The sequence below is a fragment of the Macaca fascicularis genome, chromosome 7 (assembly GCF_037993035.2).
Source record: "Macaca fascicularis isolate 582-1 chromosome 7, T2T-MFA8v1.1".
Lineage (NCBI taxonomy): Eukaryota > Metazoa > Chordata > Mammalia > Primates > Cercopithecidae > Macaca > Macaca fascicularis.
In genome coordinates, this window is record NC_088381.1 from 46,370,654 (window position 1) to 46,391,371 (window position 20,718).

Sequence of the window (20,718 nt, forward strand, 5' to 3'; positions counted from 1 at the left end):
CTTGTGTGGCCCTGAATAATCAATTAGGCCAGTGAAATGGGAGTCTTTCTCTGTGTCTGGAATTGGAACTGAGACCCTAAGTTGGAGTCACTCAGAAGTCTGGGAGACTCAAGAGTGAGGTGGCCATTATAGAGCCACACACAGCCCAAGGTGCTAAGTCAGGAGAAACGGAGGCAGCCAGACAGACAGGGAAGGGAGCAGGGCACAGAGAGAACCAACGAGGAGAGATACCCAGGGGAGCGACCAGAGCTGCCTGATCAAGGACGATGCCCACCTCCAGGGCAGGGGTAACCTTAACGTCTGCCCAGGAATGGCAGGGCTTCCGTGGAGCAGTATCCCCTGAGATAAGACTCTCATTTTTCTACTTTCCTACTGGGTGTGTTTTTTGCCACTCTTTAGCCCTGGCTGTACCACTGAGGACTGAATTTTAGCAGGAAGCAGAAAACTGGGATTCTTAGGTTGCAGGTCACTGGATCAAGAGGCACCACATCTGTGTGAAGCAGGGATTACTGCCCCTCACTGCTGATATGGGATGCCAACACACCACCCCAAGACCCTGCTCCTGAGGACGATGCTGCTCCCAGGGGGATCTAGGGCTGCGTTCCCTGCGGAGGGATGAGGTACTTTGCTTGCAGGAGGGAGAATGAGCCGGAAGCCATCAGTAGTCAGGAATGTGCCCTCTCAGTGTCCCCAGCTCCTGACTTCTGAGCACCTGGTGGAAGAGCACTTTCTGCCTCTTTTGCTTGGGTGGGGCTGTGTGATATATCCGACCAGCAAGCTGTGAGTGGAAGGCTTCACCCTCTGTGTGAGGCCCTCAGTCTCTTGCTCTCAGTCACTGTAGCCAGCATCATTCCAGATGGTGGTGGCTGCTGCCTCAACCTGGTTCTTAGAGAATGGACACAGAGCTTGTCCAGCTAAATAAACCTGCCTTGTTTGGAGCTATTTCATGTTGGGGATTGTTTGTTACTCCATCACACCCTGGGTGATCTGGCGGGTGCGTTGCCTTAGCCAGGGCTTCAGCATCACACATTTCCTGGATCCTTCTGGGAAGTAGATGGAGGGTTGCTACAAGCTGGGGCAACCCCAGGGGCTGGAGACATTCCCTGGGTGCCCCCTACCAGCCACAGTGCCAGCCCTCAGGCTGTGGCACAGGAGTGCTGAACAGCAGAGGGCACCAGAGGCCTGTCTCTGCCTTCCCCATCCTGGTGCCATCATGGGGGTTGGTGGCATCAGTAATACTGGTATTGTAGGCGGGTAGCATTTGGACCTACAACAGAGAGAGATCTCAGGGCCCGCTCCTCTTTTGTGTCACTGTGGTTGTGGACAAGTGTTTGTAAGATGCAGACTCACCCCTCAGTAGGCTTCAGACAACATCTAGGGACCAGGGTCAGGACACCCACCATAACTTCCTCTGGCCCTTTCTCTCTTGGGCTGGCCCCGCCTTCAGTTGTCATCTGTCAGGCCCAGGGGTGTGGAGGAAAGCCAGGAGCCAGGATGCAGCAGAACAGGCACAGACAGCCTGACTCAGCACACAGCAGTGTTTTCAGGCCATCCCCTATGGCTTTTCCTCTTCCATGCCTCAAATCCCACCACTATACTTTTTCCCATTTAGCACCCTACTTTCAACTCTGTGAAAATGCAGCCCTTGTTTTTTTGGGGAAAGGGAAAGTATGGAGGCTGGAGAGGGTGGGACTAACAGCAGATGTTTTCAGGATCTGAGAGCTTCGTCAGTACAAAGAGCTCTGTGCTAGGAGCCTGGAAGCCACGTGATCTGCACTAGGTCTTTTTCCTTCCTTGGGCCTCCGTTTCCTCCTCTGCAAAAGTGGGTTTTGGGACAGCCGAGTTCTAAGCCCTTTCCAGAGTTTTGTAACCTAAGATTCAAGTTTTGCTGGTCAGGAAGAGAGAGACGGCCTGGTCCTGGGGTAGGGATGGGAAGGAGGAGGAGGGGGCTACCTGTAAGGTAAAAGGGACAGGTGGGGGAAGCTTGGGTCACTAGGAGTTCCTAGCTGGACCATGACACTTTGCCAGGAGTGGCTAGCTTCCCTGCACCTGCTGCTTTACTGTTGACCTGTGTTTCAGTATTTACATTTCTCTGGATCATATAAGACCAAGGTCAGGTTAAGGCCATTACTCCTAACCCTAGTTGGCCCAAAGTCAAACAGAAGAGGTTGCCTGTGCACCTGCATCTCTGCCCTCCCTGCCTTCTCTAGGTGCTCCTGGCTCTGGCCCTTTCCTGTGGGGGCAGGAGGTCAGGCCTGACTCTGAAGCCCTAGTAGGGCCTGTCTTCCAGAAAGACAAGCATGTAGACACTGCAGGCACCCACCTTGGGGTGGGGAGAGGAACACCTGCCTGGCACCTGGCTGTTTGCTGGGTGGGGATGCCTGTTTCCGCTGCCTTTGTTATCCTTTTCCCTCACCACTGCCAGCACTCAGGCTCCCTGGTTAAAAGGCGGCACCAGGTTCTTCCCAGCAAGAACCCCAGGAGCTCTGGAGGCAACTTCTGAGCGGGGTTTGGTTGGCTAAGCAAAGTATCTCCTTCAGTCCTTCCACCTCCATTCTGCTCAGTCCCTGGAAGGTCAGGTGGTAGCATGGGAGGAGGCCACCTCCTAAGCTTCCCCTGCTCTCCCCAGTGCCCCTGTTTTTCTGAGCTTTGGAGGTCACCAGGGTGCTGTGGAGCTCATTGCAAGCTGCCCTGGCTTGTTATTGGTCTTGAGAGACTCGTCTCTCTCTAGCTGCCTGTAATCCTCTGGGGCCTGATGGATGGGTTTTGTTGTTTTCCTTCCCCCTGACTTGTTGATGTTATCACCTCCAGTCCCTGGTGGATGGATGTCTTTTTATTCCACCAAGCCCACTACCTGTACTACCCCTTCACTCAGTCATTCACTGAGGCTCACCATTGGCCATAAGATCACCAGGGGCTAGGCACACAGAGGAGTGTCAGCACAGAATGCAGTCCTTGCAGGGCTCCGGGTTTCGTGGCTGTGATATGTGCTTCAGGCCTGCCAATTCAGGGTGACAAGTGCTCTGATGTTGGCTGCACTGGCTCATATGGGAACATTGCCGGAGGCGCATGGGGCCGGCTTCTCAGAGGAGGCCATATTTGAGCTGAGTTGGAGGAAAAGCAGTATGAATTCCCTAGATGGGGGTGGAAGGCTAGGAGAGAACTTTCTGGAAAGGGCACATCAGTCTGAGGGAAACACCCACATACAGGCTGGCAGGTGAGAGGACAGAGTCCCTTCTGGGATCAGGACTGTTTGGGACCACTGGAGTAAGTGCAGGAGACTGGAGACAAGGCTGGGGAGAAGGCGGGACTTTGGTCATGGAGGTCCTTGGAGTCTTTATCCTGTAGGTGGTGTGGAGACCAGAGAGGAGGCTGTTGCACCACCTCCTCTCTGGAAGTCGTAGGAAGAGAAGAGGAGGTGGGCAACAGAAGTAGAGGCAGAGCTCTGAGGGAACTTGGGCAGATGGAAGCCACCCAACTCGATGGCCATGAGAACAACGTGAGGAGGAGGGGGAGGCGAGGAGGAGAGGGAGGCGAGGAGGAGAGGGAGGAGAAGAGGAGAGGGAGGAGAAGAGGAGGGGGAGGCGAGGCTGACTCCTGGGCTCCTACTTAGATGGCTGATGGCTCGGGACCACTTGCTGCTCACCAGGATGTGCAGAGGAGGAGCAGATATGGTGTAGGGTGCAGATGTGAATCTAGTTGTGGTGATGCTAAGGTTTGGATGCCCAAGGCCGCTCAGGAAAGGACGTCCAAAAAGCATTTGATGTCAAGTTTGGCAAAGAGATCTCTTCTGGAGAATCGACCTGGGCACCATCTGCATTAGGCAGCATTTGAACCTCTGTGATGTAGATGGTGTGATTAAAGGGCAGTGCATAGAGATAGGAAGAAGGCCTATGCAAGACCTGGGTACTGGCATAAGAGGGGCTAGGAGGGCAGGGTATGACGGAGGCTGAGAGGAGCACTGTGGAGAAGGAGCAGGTAACATGCTTGAGTGCTGCACAGACTAAGTCAGACAAGACTTGGTCTGACCACTGGCAGGAAGGCGGTTGGTGCCCTTGGCCCAAGTTCAATGGCAGAATGGCAGAGGAGGGTGTCGGCTGCGAAACTGACGCAGGAGAGGCAGGCTGCCTCATCCACTCCCGACGGCATGGCTCTGAGCTCGGCGCTGAGTGTTCAGTGCTCAGGATAACACATGTGGAGTAAACATTTCTAGAATGACCCACTTTGGGGTTGAAGAAACTTTTTGTTTTGAAGATAGGTGGGACTGAGCATCTCACCTCTCCCACCTCCCAGCCCCTAAAGTGAGTCAGAATCAGAAAGGTAATGGATAGGAAGTTTCCAGTTCTCATCCAGATCTGGAAATTCTGATCTAACCCGGGACAAATGTTGAGGTCTGTTTGAAAAGGCATGAGTGCTCCCTGGGGGCAAGAGAGCTCCTTTTCTCTGGGGACTTTCCAGTAGCCCCAGCCTCACCGGTCACCTTTAGGTAGTGAGCTGGGCATTTAGGGAAGCTGTGCCTTTCACCGTTAAGCTGCTGGTTTTGCAAGATTGGGAGGCTGGAGATCTTTTCTCAAGTTAGCAGCCATCGCAGGGAAGGAGGACCAGAGTAGGAGTACTGGGCTAGGATCCTAGTCCAAGCTCTGCCATTATCGTGTGTGAAACAATCATCTCTCTGGGCTTCAGTTTTTCCATCTGTAAAGCAAGAATTCCAACACTACATTCACAGAAGTATCTGAAGGATAAGATGAGATAATAGATGCAGAGGTGATGTGAAAAGTAGGAAGTGCTTTACATGTGCCAGTTTTCTTCATTCATTCGTTCTCATTCACGCATGTACTAATTTAGCAAAAAATGATGAAGCATCCATTAGATGCTATAATTGCAAAATGCTAAGTGTTCAGGGCAGAGCAAGTGGACAGACTTTGTAACAAAAGCCTGCTTTTGACTATTTTACTCCTGCCTCCACTGTCTGCAGAAGAAAGAGAAGGGTAGAGCCGATGGGTCAATGGGCATCTGTGCCCTAGGCTGGGGGTCATCACTAGCCCTGACTTTGCACTGCAATCAGTAGACTCTGTGCGTGGGATTCTGTGATGGGAGGAATTTCCTACCCTCTTTGTTGTGGTAGGGAAGAGTTTACAGTGAGTAGGGTCAAGGGTTGTTTTTTGCTTTGTAGTGTTGATTCCAGAGGCTGCCTCATCTGTTGTCTGGCAGCAACAGCATACTGGCCATTGACATGGGCAAAGGTCACTGTCCTGAGATGTGCGTGCAACAGAATCATGGGGCAGCTTTAGCAGACCATCATCAGACAGCTCAGTGGATGCAGCTGCCTTCTGAGTATAAAATATTTGGATTCAACTCGGGTGGGTGAACTTGGACAAGGTACTTAAACTTACCGAGACTCAACTTCCCCATCTGCAATAGGGGACTCTTAATACCTACCCTTTGTGCCTGGTGAAGATAAAGTGAGAGTCATGAGAGAATGTCCTCCTCCCCTTCTTCCACTGATGTCAATTCATGATCACTGACCTCATCGGGAAGTTATCTGACTCAGGTGTATCAGATCTAGCAGGTACAGTGACCTCTGTGCCACTCATACGTCCCTCAGTTATTAGGTACCCGGCTTCTGGTGATGTGAAGAGTGTCTGTTGTAGGCACTGTTTCTGAATTGTTAATAAAATAAGACAGCTCTGGTCTGGAGGAGAGTTGGGGAGAAATCCAGGAGTCAGATTAAAGCCCATGTCCAGGCGGGCATCCCTGACTGCTCTTCTTCCCTCCCTAAAGGTTCTGAGGATCAGCTTGTTACAGCTTCCTCATTAACCCTTTCACCCATCATGGTGCTCATAGTGGGGATCTGCCCCTGAGCCTGGCTGGGGAAAGGAAAGCAGCCCCTTAGCATGCCACCACCCACCTCACTGTTCCCAAAAACAAGCACTCTGGCCATTTGCATAATAGGGGCTTTATCACTAATCAGAGAAGGTGAACACACCAGGCAGCAAAACAGTAAGCACAGAGAAAGGCAAAGTCTCCAGCAATCTACAAATCCCTGATGCCACAGGCCCTCACACATGGAGGCCCTACTGGACTTATTCTTTCTGTGCCAGGCTGGGTGAAGAGAACAGGAGCTAGCAGCTTTCATCTGCTCTACCATCACACTTGCAGTTTCAGGGGACTTCCAGACCAATCAACCACTCACTCCATCCCCTTTGCCCACCCCAACGCTAGCACCTCTATCCCAGCATTGTCTGGATCTATACTTTGTCTTTGCCTGTCTCTGGACTGTGGGCTCCTTGAAGGGAAGAAGAAAGGTGTTTTCTTCCTTCCTGGGTCCTCAGAGCTATCACATGTTTCCAAGAAGGGGATGGGGAAGTTTGGCCTCAGGTGTGAGGAGTAGTTGCCTGGGTCATTGGCTCATAGTGTGGGTGTTTCTGGGGTCCATGCGGTTACTCAGATGGTGCTCACCTTGCTGGGCTCTGTCCCACTCTCTCCTTCTTCTAAAGCATGCTTCTGGGGTGTGAGAGGTACACTCAGAGGGATAGTCATTGGAGTGCATTCCTAGCTTATCCTTCCTTCCATCGAACTGCCTGCTGAGTGGTTTGCCCCAGTAAGAATTTGCCAATTTCTTGTCTTAACTGTATTCTATTACACCTCATAAAGGTTGTAGCCCAAACGACTCTGAGTTTCAGGATCACAAAGCATCAGTATAGGAGGAAGCCTTGGAGAGTGTGTGGTCTGTCTGAAAAATAAAAAGAAAAAAAACAAGTGGATAAAACATGGGATGGTGCCTCCTCAAACCTGAGTGGCTTTTCAATGATCCCACCAGCCTTCTGGGCCACAGCCAATATGGAGGGCTAAGATGGGCATGGTTCTAGTGCAAGTCCCTGTACAGGTGCACGCCATCTGTCAGCAGGCATCCGCAGATGTTCAGATTTGGGCAGCCTTGCAGAAGATTTTAGGGTGCAGGCGATGGTTGGATTTTTCAGCTTAAACTTTGAGGTTTAACTACCCATAAATGGCTTCAAGGTCTATTGCATGCCACCATTTGTAAACTGACTGAAGTGGAATGTGAATTGTTGGTGTTTGAGGCTTATAAAAGGAAATGAGATTTGGCCTGGGAAGGGTCTTGTCCATTGACCAGTATCTCATCCCAATTTGCCCTCAAATGTTCAAACTCATGAAATGATAACCAAGAAAGCCAACTGCTGGGGTTGTGGTAGCAGTGTGGAGGAGGAGGCCATGAAGAATAAGAAAGTGATGATTTTAAGCCAGAAAATAGAAACTTGAGGTAACTTAAAATTTTCTTTTTCTTTTCTTTTTTTTTTGAGATGGAGTCTCACTCTGTCATCCACTTTGGAGTGTAGTGGGGCAGTCTCAGCTCACTGTAGCCTCCATCTCCCAGGTTCAAGCAATTTCTCCTGCTTCAGCTTCCTGAGTAGCTGAGATTACAGATGCACAACACAACCCTGACTAATTTTTGTATTTTTAGTAGAGATGGGGTTTCACCATGTTGGCCAGGCTGGTCTTGAACTCCTGAACTCAGGTGATCCACCTGCCTTGGCCTCCCAAGGTGCTGGGATTACAGATGTGAGCCACTGTGCCTGGCCATCATTTTCAGGTATATATCTGAAATAAAAAAATATATATTTTATCATATGAGATAAATTATGTGTTATACTATGTCTTAGTCCATTTTCTGCTGCTATGACAGAATACCACAGACTGGGTAATTTATAAAGAAAATAAATTTATTCGTTGCAGTTCAGGAGACTGGGAAGGCCAAGGTTGAGGGGATGGCATCTTCCAAGGGCCTTCTTGCTGTGTCACTTCATGGCAGAAGGCAGAAGGGCACAAAAGCCCAGGAGAGCAAAAGAGAGCTTAACTAACTTTTATAACAACCCACTCTTGCAACAATGAATCCTTTCTCACGATAATAACATAAATCCACTGATGAGGATGAAGCCCACCTGAATTAATCACCTCTTAATTATCCCACCTTTTAATACTGTCATGATGGCATTCAAATTTCAATGAGAGTTTTGGAGGGACTTTCAAACCACACCATGCTGGTTTTAGTAAATTTAGAGATTCACAAAATCTTTGGGATATATTCTTTGGAAACGTTATAGAAAACCTAAGGCAATAGCAAAAATCTAGAAACAACTGAAATATTCCTCAGTAAAAGTGGTTATACAATAGGATCAATACATAATGTTTATGTTAATAACAATTAAGCATGATATTACTGATATGTACTAAATATATTATGGTACTTTCATATTATAGAATGTATTACAATTGTTAAAAAAATTTAAGTGATGGTTTAATAAATGAAAAAAGCAAGGTGCAGAGAAGAATGTGTTAGTGTGAATCCAAATCCATTTATGTATTTCTTTTAAAATGTTATGCGCATTTATCTCGGGAGAGGCTCCATTTTTTTTATTCTGGAAAGATACATAGGAACCTGTTGATGAGGGCTACCTGCAGAATCTGCACATCAACTCTCTGAGCCTCCGTTTCCTCACTTGTACAGTTGGCTTTATAATCTCATATTCAGGATGTTTGTGAAACTCCAGAGAGACACCTCCTGGGCATAGCTCTTTGCCAAACATACAGCCTAATAGAAACAGCAGCTATTGGTGTGTGCTTGAGGCAACGTGATGGGGGGAAGTTCCATGACCTCTGCAGTCAGGCAGATTATGGCGTGCTACCCTTTACTTGTATGGATCAGAGGGGAGCTGTCTCTTGCTTCTGAGCTTCAGTTTTTTGCACAAATTCTTAAATGTAAAGATCCTAACATAGCCCCTGGAATAGAGCATGTGTTAGCTCTGCTTCTGCACAGCTGTGGAAGTCACACTCTGTAGGACTTCCTGACAACTGTGTGTGGGCAAAGGGTGCTTCCTATGAACCCTCCTGGGGCTCCACTGAGCCTGGAGGCCCCTCTCCTGATTGGCAACGGACAGAGACCTGCTCTGGCAAGTGTTCCCACCCACCAGGCTCCTCACACTTCACTGGCTAGTGGATAGCCTTCCGGGAGCAGGCCTAAACACCCAAAATCAATTTGCTAAAAGCCAATTTGCCAAACGATCAATTCACTGAGTGACTAATTTGCCATAGGACTAAGGATTTGTTTTCTAAATTTCAGTTTCCCTGTGGCTTTGCATAGAAGTTCTGGTTACAGAATTTTGCATGAGTCTCAAAGTTCAGATGCTGAGCCCAACTCCAGCACTCAATATTTTATAGAGAAAGGATAGGCTTGCTCCATCTCTCAGCCTCTGCCCCTGAATCTGCCTCTTCTCTGCTTTTTAAGTAAGTCTTTCTTTCAGATGCAGTTTCTATCTTCTCATTTTTTTTTTTTTTTTTTTTTTTTTTTTTTTTTTGCAAACCTGGCTCTCTGTTTTCTTATGAACAGACATCAGCAATGATAGATTTTTGATGGAGTGGAGGCCCAGACCTTAGCCCTAAGGGGGTTCAAGACCATGCACTGGGGTAATCAGTGGAATGAAAGAAAGGGACATTTCTTGCAAACCTGAGTTTGTGATCTAGGACTTATATCCACTTATTATTATTTATCATTTTAATTTAAGTTGTAATAGACATTGAAATAGCATTTCCAGGTGAAAAGATCTATTTATTTATTTATTAGATTTTAGACTTTGAAGCTTAGTTTAGAAGCATCTTATAGCCAGCACATAGGTGGATAAAATGTGTAGTCAGTCCAAACCAGTAGTATAAGATCTTGAGTTATTTTAACCCTTGATTTCCCTACATTTCTTATTTATTTCTGTCTCTATGTCTATCTACTTAACCTTATGCCTATACCTACTTATGAACAGGCAATTCAGAAAAGCAGACTGATCCCAAATGTTTTCATATGCTTTGGAATATGTGGTACTTTTTAAATTTCTAGATTTTCCCTCTTAGTAGATTCAACATCTTCATCTGCAAAGTAGGCTAAAGACATCTACCCAATGAGTGTTCTGTGAGTATGAAAAGAGACAGTGGGTGGAAAACGCTGTCATTATTCATGGAGTTGAGCAGATGCAGGATGTTAATCTGGGTTGACTTCCAGAGAGGAAGAGCAAATCTCTATGTGTGCTGCCGCTTGGAAGAGAGATGGTCTAGGCCAGGATGATAAATCGCCATAGCCAGGTTGAAAAGCAGAGAGCTCCTTCTTTGCTGAAACACTTCCTGGATTCCCCACCTGCCCAGATCAGGTTCTTTGCTGGCCTGGAAGTCCCTGCTGCTGCTTCAGCCTCATCACAGCCTCCTCTTACCCGTGTGACTCTGAGTTCCAACCACACTGACTATCTCCAGATATCTGGAATGTTCCATGCTTCTTCCTGCCTCAGGGTCTTTGTGCAGGCTGTTTCCAGTTTCCCATTTCCCTACTAAAGACCATCTTTAGGTTTGAGCTAAAATATCACTTCTTCTCTGAACTTTTGGTGACTCTACCACAGCTATGCTCCCACTGACAAGTGTTCGGTTTTAGCACCCTGCATTTACTTTTTCTTCCCAGCATAAATTCTAACGGCAGTTAATTAATTCATTGGGTAATTATTTGGTTAATGTCTGCCCTTTTTACTGGTCTATAAACACTTTGAAGTCAGAGGCTGTGTTCATGGCTGCATCTCAGCCTTTAGCACCGTGCCTGGCACGTAGTAGCACTTGGTAAACATTTTTTTTTTTTTTTTTTTGAGACGGAGTCTCGCTGTGTCTCCCAGGCTGGAGTGCAGTGGCGTGATCTCGGCTCACTGCAAGCTCCGCCTCCCGGGTTCACGCCATTCTCCCGCCTCAGCCTCCCAAGTAGCTGGGACTACAGGCGCCTGCCACCACGCCCGGCTAGTTTTTTTTTTTTTGTATTTTTAGTAGAGACGGGGTTTCACCATGTTAGCCAGGATAGTCTCGATCTCCTGACCTCGTGATCCACCCGCCTCGGCCTCCCAAAGTGCTGGGATTACAGGCTTGAGCCACCGCGCCCGGCCGTAAACATTTTTTAAAATGAATGAACGATCAAAGCTGGTTCAGGGTCTCTTTGGAGGCAGGAGAGCATGGGACGACGAATGTGTGCCGGAGGGCCCTCTTGTTTCTTATTTTGGCATTCCCTAGTTCGGCTTGTTTTGATGTTTCCCTCCTTAGTCTGTCCCCTAGCCAAGTCTCTGCTTCTGCTCCGGGGGCTACAGTCAATCAGTCAGTTGGCAAACATTGTATGACGTGGAACAGCAGACAGCCTGGGTGACACAGAATGTAAGGTCTGTAGGCCCTCGGAGGAGGAAAATAGCTCGGGGGCTGGGATGACTGGGGGACTGCAGGGAGTGGTGGAACTGCGATTCAAGCAGATAAAGGTTGGGGGAGGCCTGACCAGCTCAGGAGGTAACCCTGTGAGGACCTCAGCCAGTCCCATCTGCCATCAGGGCAATGGCTGGCCTGGGCATTGGCAGCCTGTGTGTGCAATGCAAGAAGAAGGCCTGGAGGTAACATGGCCCTCCAGGGAGAAGGGTCGCTCAAACCTGGGCAAGCCCCTGCCAGTACCTGCAGACAGAGCAGGTGTCAGCTCCCAGGTTGCCCCAGGGACTGGCTCGTGTTCTACCTGCTTGCCCAGGCCGAAGGGTGAGGGCAGACTGAACTGGACTGCATGGGTCTCCAGCTCATAGGCATGACTGGGAATTGAGAAGCTCCAATTCTCTGACTTTTCCCAGGAACTCCACCTCTTCAACCCTTTTCTGGCCTTCAGTTTCTTCAGAGGTCAGTGCACTTGTTCTGCCCCCACCTCACTGAAGTCAGTGCATATGCCTTTTTGGTCCTTTTCTACCAGTCCTTTGACCTTACACTTATAAAAAAAGAAATGAATATTGCATAGAATTTCTTGTGCCCCACTTCTCCCTTATTAGAAACATTTTATGGGACCACAGAATGTGGGAGCTATGGGGAAGCTAGTTCAACCTGACTTTTGCAAGAGGAGGAGGCTCTGACCCCAGGAAGTAACCCGAAACTCCTCGACCCACTTCATCAGTGCATGCCTTCGGTCTAGAATGTTGGACATTTGCTGATGCCGAGAGGTGAAGCCAGCTGGACTTCCGGGTCAGGTGCGGACTTAGAGAATTTTTCTATATTGATTGTAACATGCACCAATCAGCACTCTGTAGCTAGGATTGTAAAACGCACCAATCAGGGCTCTGTGGCTAGAGGTTTGTAAAATGGACCAATCAGCACTCTGTAAAATGGACCAATCACACCCTGTAAAATAGACCAATTAATGCTCTGTAAAATGGACCAATCAGCAGGACATGGGTGGGGACAAATAAGGGAATAAAAGCTGGCCTCCCCAGGCAGCAGGGGCGACCAGCTGGGGTCTCCTTCTATCGCGTGGAAGCTATGCTTTTTCACTCTTCACAATAAATCTTGGTGCTGCTCAGTCTTTGGGTCCGTGCCACCTTTAAGTGCTGTAACCACTCACTGGGAAGGTCCCTGGCTTCATTCTTGAAGTCAGTGAGGCCAAGAACCCACTGGAAGGAACCAACTCCGGACACAATGCCTTAAGCCATCATTAGGTGCCATACTGAGTGGAGTCACTGGACAAGCAGCTAAAACTGGTCCCCATGGGGATGGGAAGAAGGATAGAACCCAGAGGTGGAAAAGCGCTGGCGCAAGCATCACGAGAGTACGGCACTCTTTCTCTATCACACCCTGGCTTGGTGCCTCTATGAGTGGCCCATTCCTCGGGGGTCTCTTTTGTCATCTGCTGCATGGGATAATAATCTTGTCCCTGGACTGCTACTTTACCAGGAAGGTTGTGAAGGGGTTTATGATAAGATAGAGTTTGGAATGCGTTATGGATTGAATGTTTATGTCCTATCAAACTTCATATGTTGAAGCCCTAACCCCCAGTGTGACTATAGTTGGAGATGGGGCCTTTAAGGGAATAATTAACATTAAATAAAGCCATAAGAGTCGGGCCCTGAGCTGATGGAACTAGTGCCTTTGTAAGTAGCAATCTCTCCCTCTATCCGTGTGTGCTCCTGGCAAGGAGAGGCCGTGTGAGAACACAGTGAGGAGGCAGCCGTATACAGGCCAGGAAAAGGCACCTCCCCAGAAACGGAATCCACTGGAACCTTGATTTTGGACTTCCAGCTTTCAGAATTGGGAAACAATAAATTTCTGTTGTTTAAGCTGCCCAGTATTCTGCAGTATTTTGTTATGGCAGCCCCAGCAGACTAAAACAGAATGCCTGATTTCTGAAATCACCCCGTAATTCTAGGGGTGCCTGTCCTGGATCCTGGGCTGGGAGTCCTGGGCCTGAAAGCCTGAGAGACAGCAATGTGGGAGAGGCCACTCTCTAGGCAACGGAGAAAGAAGGAAACCTCCGGAAACATCAGCTTCTCTTGGGACGCTCCGCTCTGGGCTGCCTGTCCCTAGCCTCCATGAGCCAGGCTGACTGTGGACCCATCTCTCAGAGTAGCAAGGATCCTAAGCCCTGAATACTCAGCGTCATCACTAGATTCCTGTTTAAAAAGTCTATTGAGCAAAATTATATGGAGTTGTGCTTTCTTAAGAAAAATCCAACATTTCTTCTAATGTTTGGCGAGGGAGCTGCTGAATGTGTCCTAGCACCTTGTGAATGCTGTGTCCTTGCCCCTCCATGTTCTGGAAGTCCTGGCTTTGCAAAGCCGATATCAAAGGAGTCTTTGATAGCCAATCACTGTTAGCTCAGATTCACATGAAAGAACCTGGTTTTGCCCAATGCCACACCTCCAGCCTCTCCTCCACAATCCTCCGGAATGTAGAGCTCCAGCTCTGCCAAGACTCTCCCACACCAGAGCAGGCAGCATACTCTAACCTGGCTCTATCAACCCTCCCTCCCCTTCCCCCTGGTTCCCTCTTCCCTAGAGCACAGGAACGCAGTGCCAAGGCTGGAGTTGTGGCACATCTTTCTCTCTCCTATTCCACAGTCTACCTTCCCTTCCTTCTCTCTTTCCAGCCCCCATGTGAGAGCTAGTGAGCCAATGCATGGAAAAGCAATGTGGGTGGAGAAGTGAGAGAGGCTGGTGGGTCTGGGATAGTCAGGGAGGCCTTCCTGGAGGAGGAGACCCCAGGCTAGGCTTTAAAGGATGGATAAGTTTGGAAGCACAGAGAGGGAAGGACAAACTATAGAACTCAGAGTTTAAGGATGGGTGTGGAGACCCTGGCTTAAGACTGTGGCATAGGGTGGAGGTCAGGGGTGTGCATGTGGAACTGGGAGGGGACTGGCTAAGAGAAGTTTGGAAAGCCAAAGCCCAGATATTTTCTTTGACGCAGAACCCAGTGGTCCCTGGCTGCAACCGCTGTAGCTAAATAAAGCAGTCACTGATTTTGAAACCACAGTGGGCTTGTTGCACTGTGATGGCAACTAATTACGGATTGTAATTTGTCTAAACACAGGGAGGTGTTTTGACCTGAATAGTAATAATGTGACAGGCTTCCTTTGGTGTCTTCCCACAGCTGGTCCACTAGCCAGGGGCACGTCTACATACCCGCCCTGCTCTGGATGCCTGGCGAGGACAAGGGGAAGCGGGGGCGATGTCCACCCTGGCACAGGGAATGGTCTTCCCTGGATCTTCAAGAGGCAGGCCCTGGCGGTGGTCAGAGCCACGGAGGGACTTGGGGTCCAATCCTTGTCTGTAAACTTGGGGCCGACAACTGGGTTGTCGTGGAGATGAAACAATGCGGAGGGGAAGGCACCTGCGCATTGTAGGTGCTGGATGCATGGGAGCTGTGATGACTGTCATTAGCACAGCAAAGGTGACTTCATTTTACAATGAGGAAACTGAGCCCCAAGGGGACGCTTGGCCGAAGTTCTGCAGTCACAGGCTTTGGGGCTTTCTGAGGACTCCCCTCAGCATCCTCTCATCCATGCAGCTTCCAACAGTATGAGTTTCCTCTCTCCATCTTGTCTGTATGCCCTAAGAGAATGGGGCTGTGGCATAAAGTGCTGTGCCCTCTCCCTGCCCCAGCATAGCCTAGCAGAGGTCCTGATAAATATTTCACAGTCACTCAGAATCATCATGTGGACAAGTCACTTTATCTCCCTAAGCCTCGGCTTCCTCATTTGTGAACTGGAAATAACGACTGCCTACCTGATGGAGCAGTTGTGAAAATGAACCTGCAGAACGTGCTCGGTGAGTGGTGCTTCTCCCCATTCCCCCACCACCATCCCAGCCCCACAACGCGGCTTCATCAAGAATCACGTCCAAGGAGAGGCCTTCAGGGATGTGTGCAACCATTACCTCTGTGCCTGCAGGGAGAATGCTGGCCTGGCAGTGGAACATCCCAGATGGATGCAAGGCCATGTCTGACCCTGATGGTGTCCAGATATGAACTCTGAACCCTCCTTGGGGGCTTAGTTTCTGTGCCTGATCCAGTTCTCTCCTTACAGCTTCCAAACAGTATGAGTTTCCTCTCTCCATCTTGTCTGTACGCCCTAAGAGAATGGGGCTGTGGCATAAAGTGCCGTGCCCTCTACCTGCCCCAGCATGGCCTAGCAGAGGTCTCAATAAATATTTCACAGGATCTGAGTGCAGAGTTCTCACTTTACAGCTGGAGAGGATCTGAAAGGAGCATGATGTTCCCGCACAGCCCGGACTTATAGCCAGGTCTTCTGACCCACTCCACAGCTCTCTCTGCTGCCCTGTTGAGCTCATATCAGAATTGTCCTCTGCTTAGAATTCTTCCCAACCCTCTGCTTGTCTCAATCTCATGTAGCCTTCAGGCCTCAGCTGAACTCTTACAGCCTTGACTTCCAACCTTGACTTGGTTCAATCAATCCCCCTATGCTTTGTTCTTACATCCTCTGGGGCAGATTTCTGGTTCCTTCCTGATGTCCATGATTACCTTCTTCTTCTGTAACAACTCCTGGTTTAACGAGGAAGAAATATGTACAGTTAAAAGACCACATTTTGCAGCCTTCCGGGCAGCTAGGAAGTTGCCGAGTAAGCCTTCCAGGAAATTGAGAAGGAGTCAACTCATTTTTTCTCTTTGCATTTTGTTCTTTGGACCTTTCCTTCATTTTACCCAGAACACAAATGTGATGACTGGAGCCACAGCACCTATTTTGGGCTTGTGCACTAAGGATATGAGAACAGAAAGATAGGAAAACCCTGAGGACTTTGTGGGAGCCACCGTTCCCACCCCTGGGCTCCCCTTTTCTAGACTTGTTTTATGGAAGAGATAAAGCCTTCATTTGTTTTCATCACTATAGTTGGATTTCTGTTACTGGCAACCAAACCCAATCCCAATTGATAGGGGGGGACTCCTTGTAGTTCATGATAAATTATGAACTATAGCTCATAGTTCATAATTTTCATAGTTCATGATAATTATGGTCAGAATCATTTAATGCCTCCCTTACTAAACTGTGCTCTGTGAGAGCAGGGATCCCATCTGCCTTGTTTACTTCTGTATCCCCAGCAATCAAAACAGTGCCTGCCGCTGTTAGTGCCAGTAAATGCTTAGCAAATCTTTTTGAGTGATTACATCCTAGTGAATATTTGGTGGTCTAGCAGAAGTCCTAAGGGATCATTTGAGGAAAGAGTGGCTCTGATAGTGGCCTTTGTACTCATTGTGACAGGCTGCCCCAGCTGCTAGCAACTACCTTTCCTTTCTTGGTAAGTTGACTCCTCAATATCTTCATTTAAAAATCAAATTTTTGATGGAGTATAGTGGCTCATGCCTGTAAAACCAACACTTTGGGAAGCCAAGGTGAGAGGATCACTTGAAGCCAGGAGTTTGAGACCAACCTGGGCAACATAGTGAGACCTTGTCTCTTATTTAAAAAAAAAATTAGGTAGGCATGGTGGCATGTGCCTATAGTCCCAGCTACTTGGGAGGCTGAGGTGGGAAGATTGCTTGAACCCAGGAGTTGGAAGCTATCGTGAGCTGTGATTGTGCTACTGCCCTCCAATCTGGGCAACAGAGAGAGAGACCCTGTCACACACACACACACACAAAATAAAAATAAAATTTAAAAAACAGAAGTTTAATTTTTTCCAATATGAAAGTCTCTTGGAGGATATTCTTTTATAACCTCACTACCTATGATAGCTGCTTAAAAATACAAAAGGAACAAGCAGAACACACAGGAAAACCAACTTTCTTCTGTTCACTCTCAGTTCTATGCAGTTGCTTTTTTCACATAGGCTCACGTAAAAATTTGCATCAACCCCCACTCTAATATCATACTAGAATTTTCCCACTTATTAAAAAGTTGGACTGAGTTATAATTTTTAGTGGAGAGACTGCAACCTGTTTTCCATTGAGGAGAATTACTTGGTCTGTTCCCTCTTCATTTTGTACTTTGTGTTTGAACGATGCTGTGATGAACCTCTCTTTGTGCCCAAAGCTTTTTCTGTGCTTAGGATTATTTCCTTAGATAGATTCTCAAAGTGGAATTATTTGATCAAGGGCGGTACACATGTTCCAGTGTCATTTTGCAAAACAGGAGTCAATGCACGATTACGGGAATCTTAAGGGAGAGACCCACTCATTTTTCTTTTCTTTGGGCTCAGTTTCCCTAGCAGTAAAACTGAGCAGGTCCAAACAGAGAGAGCTCTAGGTTCCCTTACAGGTTCGAAGCTCTGCTGATGGTTCAGGAATGAAGCTTCCGACGTCTTTCAGGGTATAAAGTCATAAGGCGACCTGGGTGTGTCAGCCATTGCCTCTGGTTCACCCTCTGAAGAGCTGACCTTCACCATGGGGAAGTGGGTCATTGGAGCCTCCAAGCTGTCTTCCTATGTCTTCCTCACAATAATACTCCTTCCCCAGCTGCCAGCAAGCTTATGCTCTAGTGCAACCCTAACCCTTCCGGAGAGGGCAGAGAGCTTCATATCCTAGAGTCTGAGGGATGTGAAGGTGGGGATTCACCTTTGACAGCAGTAGCAAGAAGAGGGCAATGCTTAACCCAAAGGGACACCTTGAAACTAGAACATCAGACCCCACTGCAGGCCACTGAGGGACCTCAGCCCATGAGGCACGTAAAGTACTCATGTGCACAGCTAGAGATGCCATTTATGCTCTGTGACGAGGCTCCTCAGCCTTCTCCTCAGTAAGATCATATTACTGCATTTATTTTCATCTCAGTGACCTGCCAGACTGTGAGCTCCTTGAGGACAGTGATTCCTCTGATGTGTCTGCATCTGGGACACAGCAGGTGCTCTCTACCTGTTTTAAGTGAGCAAGAGAAGGGAGATGCCCCGATGTGATGGGAAGAATTCATGGCGAGATGGGGAGGAGAGCCAGAGCTCAGACAGGAAAGAGTGGGAGGGAACAGCTGACAGCGGGAAAAGTCCTGGGATGCTCCTTTCTCTGATTCAAGACAACATAAACTGAACCAACTCCCAGTCCCTGCAGCCTGGCCCTTCTTGTGTGTGCAGATGGTAGGCCCTGAGATGGATGTTTAGGGAATGAGTCCTCAAAGCATATACATTGGCAAGGGTGGCAGAGCGCTGTGGGTGAAGGAGAAGCAGGTGCAGAAAGAGGAGGCCAGGGGACTTTATGGCTCCTTTGTCCATCCACAAAGCATTAGTTTATTTATTCACTCATTTTTTCATCCAATATTTTTTAGCATCTGCTCTGTGTTATGTTCTGTGTTAGGTGCTGGGTGTTCAAGGAGGCAAATGAGAGCTGTGGCCCCTGCAAAGGCCAAGAGCACACTGAGGAAACGTCAGTACCTGGGGAGGCGGTGTGTGGTGCCCAGCAGAGTGTGTGATGGGTGACGGGCATGGGCGGAACACTCACACAGAAGTGGCGGGGTGCCACAGGGGTGGCCGCAGGGGCGGCCATGCGTGGGGAAAAGCGACTGCCTGGTTTGTCAGTGGGCCCTGTGGACAGCAGTGAGGCAACCCCCATGCAGTTCTGCAAATGGCACTCCAAAGGAGAGCTGGAGAATAGAGGAGGGAAAAATGGGAATTCCTTGTCATAATTGGGTAGAGCTTTGGAAGGGGTGAAGGTCATGAGTGGGAAACATGAGCCTAGAAAATATTGCTTACACATGAAAAAATGTCAGCCAAGATCAAACAGCAAATTACAACCTGACATGCAAGCTAGGGTCATGTCTGTGAAAATTCTACCTTTCGGAGGTAACGTGCAAAAAAAAAAAAAAAAAAAAAAAAAGAAGACTGTTGATTGCATGATGGGGGTAAGCTTATGGGTGATTTGTTAGATGGTTTTAAATGTTTAATCTTATTATGTAGTAGCTATAATCTTATTACAGTAGCGATACTAAAATTGAGGAGTAGAACAATGATAGAGTTTAGGGGGATGAGAGGTGTTTTCTTGAGATTGATTTCACATAGTGAAAGGAAACCCAATAAAAGTAAGATGGAATGAATCCCCTCCACGTCTTCTTCTGTGACTGGGTCAGGCAGCTGTGAGCAGCTAAGAGAAGCCCTCATCTTACAGGTGGTTCAGCTCCACTTCCACTTCTTTTTGCAATTCACTGGGGATTATTTGTTTCTCTTAATGGGCAACAATTAGCTAATACCCCACCACTGCAAGCAAAGTAAAAGCTGGGCCTGTGTTAACAGTTCTCTTTTTGATGGGGTCATTGGTGTAACTGATAACTTCTAGCTGTATTAGGACTGGTAGCACATCAACATTGCTCCTCTGTTGTGAAAGGAAAATAGAAACGGCTAAGTCAACCGTACATAAAGGCTTCTATTTGCTCTTCAAAAGTTTTTTTTGTTTTGTTTTGTTTTTTTTTTTAACATATCTTTGCTGGGGTTGGGCCATAGCTTGATGGATATTTGTTGAATGACTAATTATTGACTTATAGGCTAACAGCCTCCTTTGAAGTAGGCTGAGCAAACAAACCATTAAGTGGAACATGGTGTCTAGGTTACACAGCTCACTCATCTGCTGATCGCTGGGGCACACTGCTTGGTTATTACTACCTGAGACTCTGAAAGGAAGCACTAAAAAAATGAAGACAGAGGAATACCAGGAGAGAGAGGAGGTCCAGTTAGACCTAAAGGTGGGCAAGAAGAAGAGGTGAGATCCTCAGTATTGAAGAAGTGCAGTGCAGCACATAGGTGATGTCTTAACAGGGGTCTCAGTCAATAATTGTTTGGTTGCAAGAAATAGAAGTATTATAAATTTAGCTCTCAGTAATAATAATGATTTTGTTGGAAGTCTATAAGGAATCTCACCAAATTCAAAGGCAGGATGACAACCAGACCCATGAGAGGCTCAAGGTGTACTGGAAAGTTATCAGAGACTCTCCTAGCTTCTTGCCTGTGTTTCTCTGTTTTTTTTTTCTCTCTGCAGACTGGCTTTCTCTGTTCTGCCTTTTCTCTCTCTCTTTCCTTCCTTCCTTCCTTCCTTCCTTCCTTCCTTCCTTCCTTCCTTCCTTCCTTCCTTCCTTCCGTCCGTCTGTCTCTCTGTCTTATTTTTTTGACAGTGTTTTGCTCTTGTTGCCCAGGCTGGAGTGCAGTGGCACGATCTTGGCTCAGCGCAACCTCTGCCTCGTGGGTTCAAAAGATTCTCTTGCCTCAGCCTCCCGGGTAACTGGGATTGCAGGCATGCGCCACCATGCCAGACTAATTTTGTATTTTTAGTAGAGACGGGGTCTTCATGTTGGTAAGTCTGGTCTCGAACTCCCAACCTCAGGTGATCCCTCCGCCTGTGCCTCCCAAAGTGCTGGGATTACAGGCCTGAGCCACCACACCCGGCTGTTCTGCCTTTTTTAGGTTTAAA

The 20,718-nt window shown here is 48.0% G+C and overlaps 1 long non-coding RNA gene across 1 annotated transcript in view; it reads left to right on the forward strand.

Moving 5' to 3' along the window:
* Positions 1-19,904: 19,904 nt before the first annotated feature.
* The window catches only part of LOC107130244 (uncharacterized), a 100,854-nt gene continuing 100,040 nt past the window's right edge, over positions 19,905-20,718 (forward strand). Inside the window, exon 1 of the long non-coding RNA XR_006699327.1 lies at positions 19,905-20,013. This is a non-coding gene — a long non-coding RNA (uncharacterized lncRNA). The remainder of the gene's footprint in view (positions 20,014-20,718) is intronic.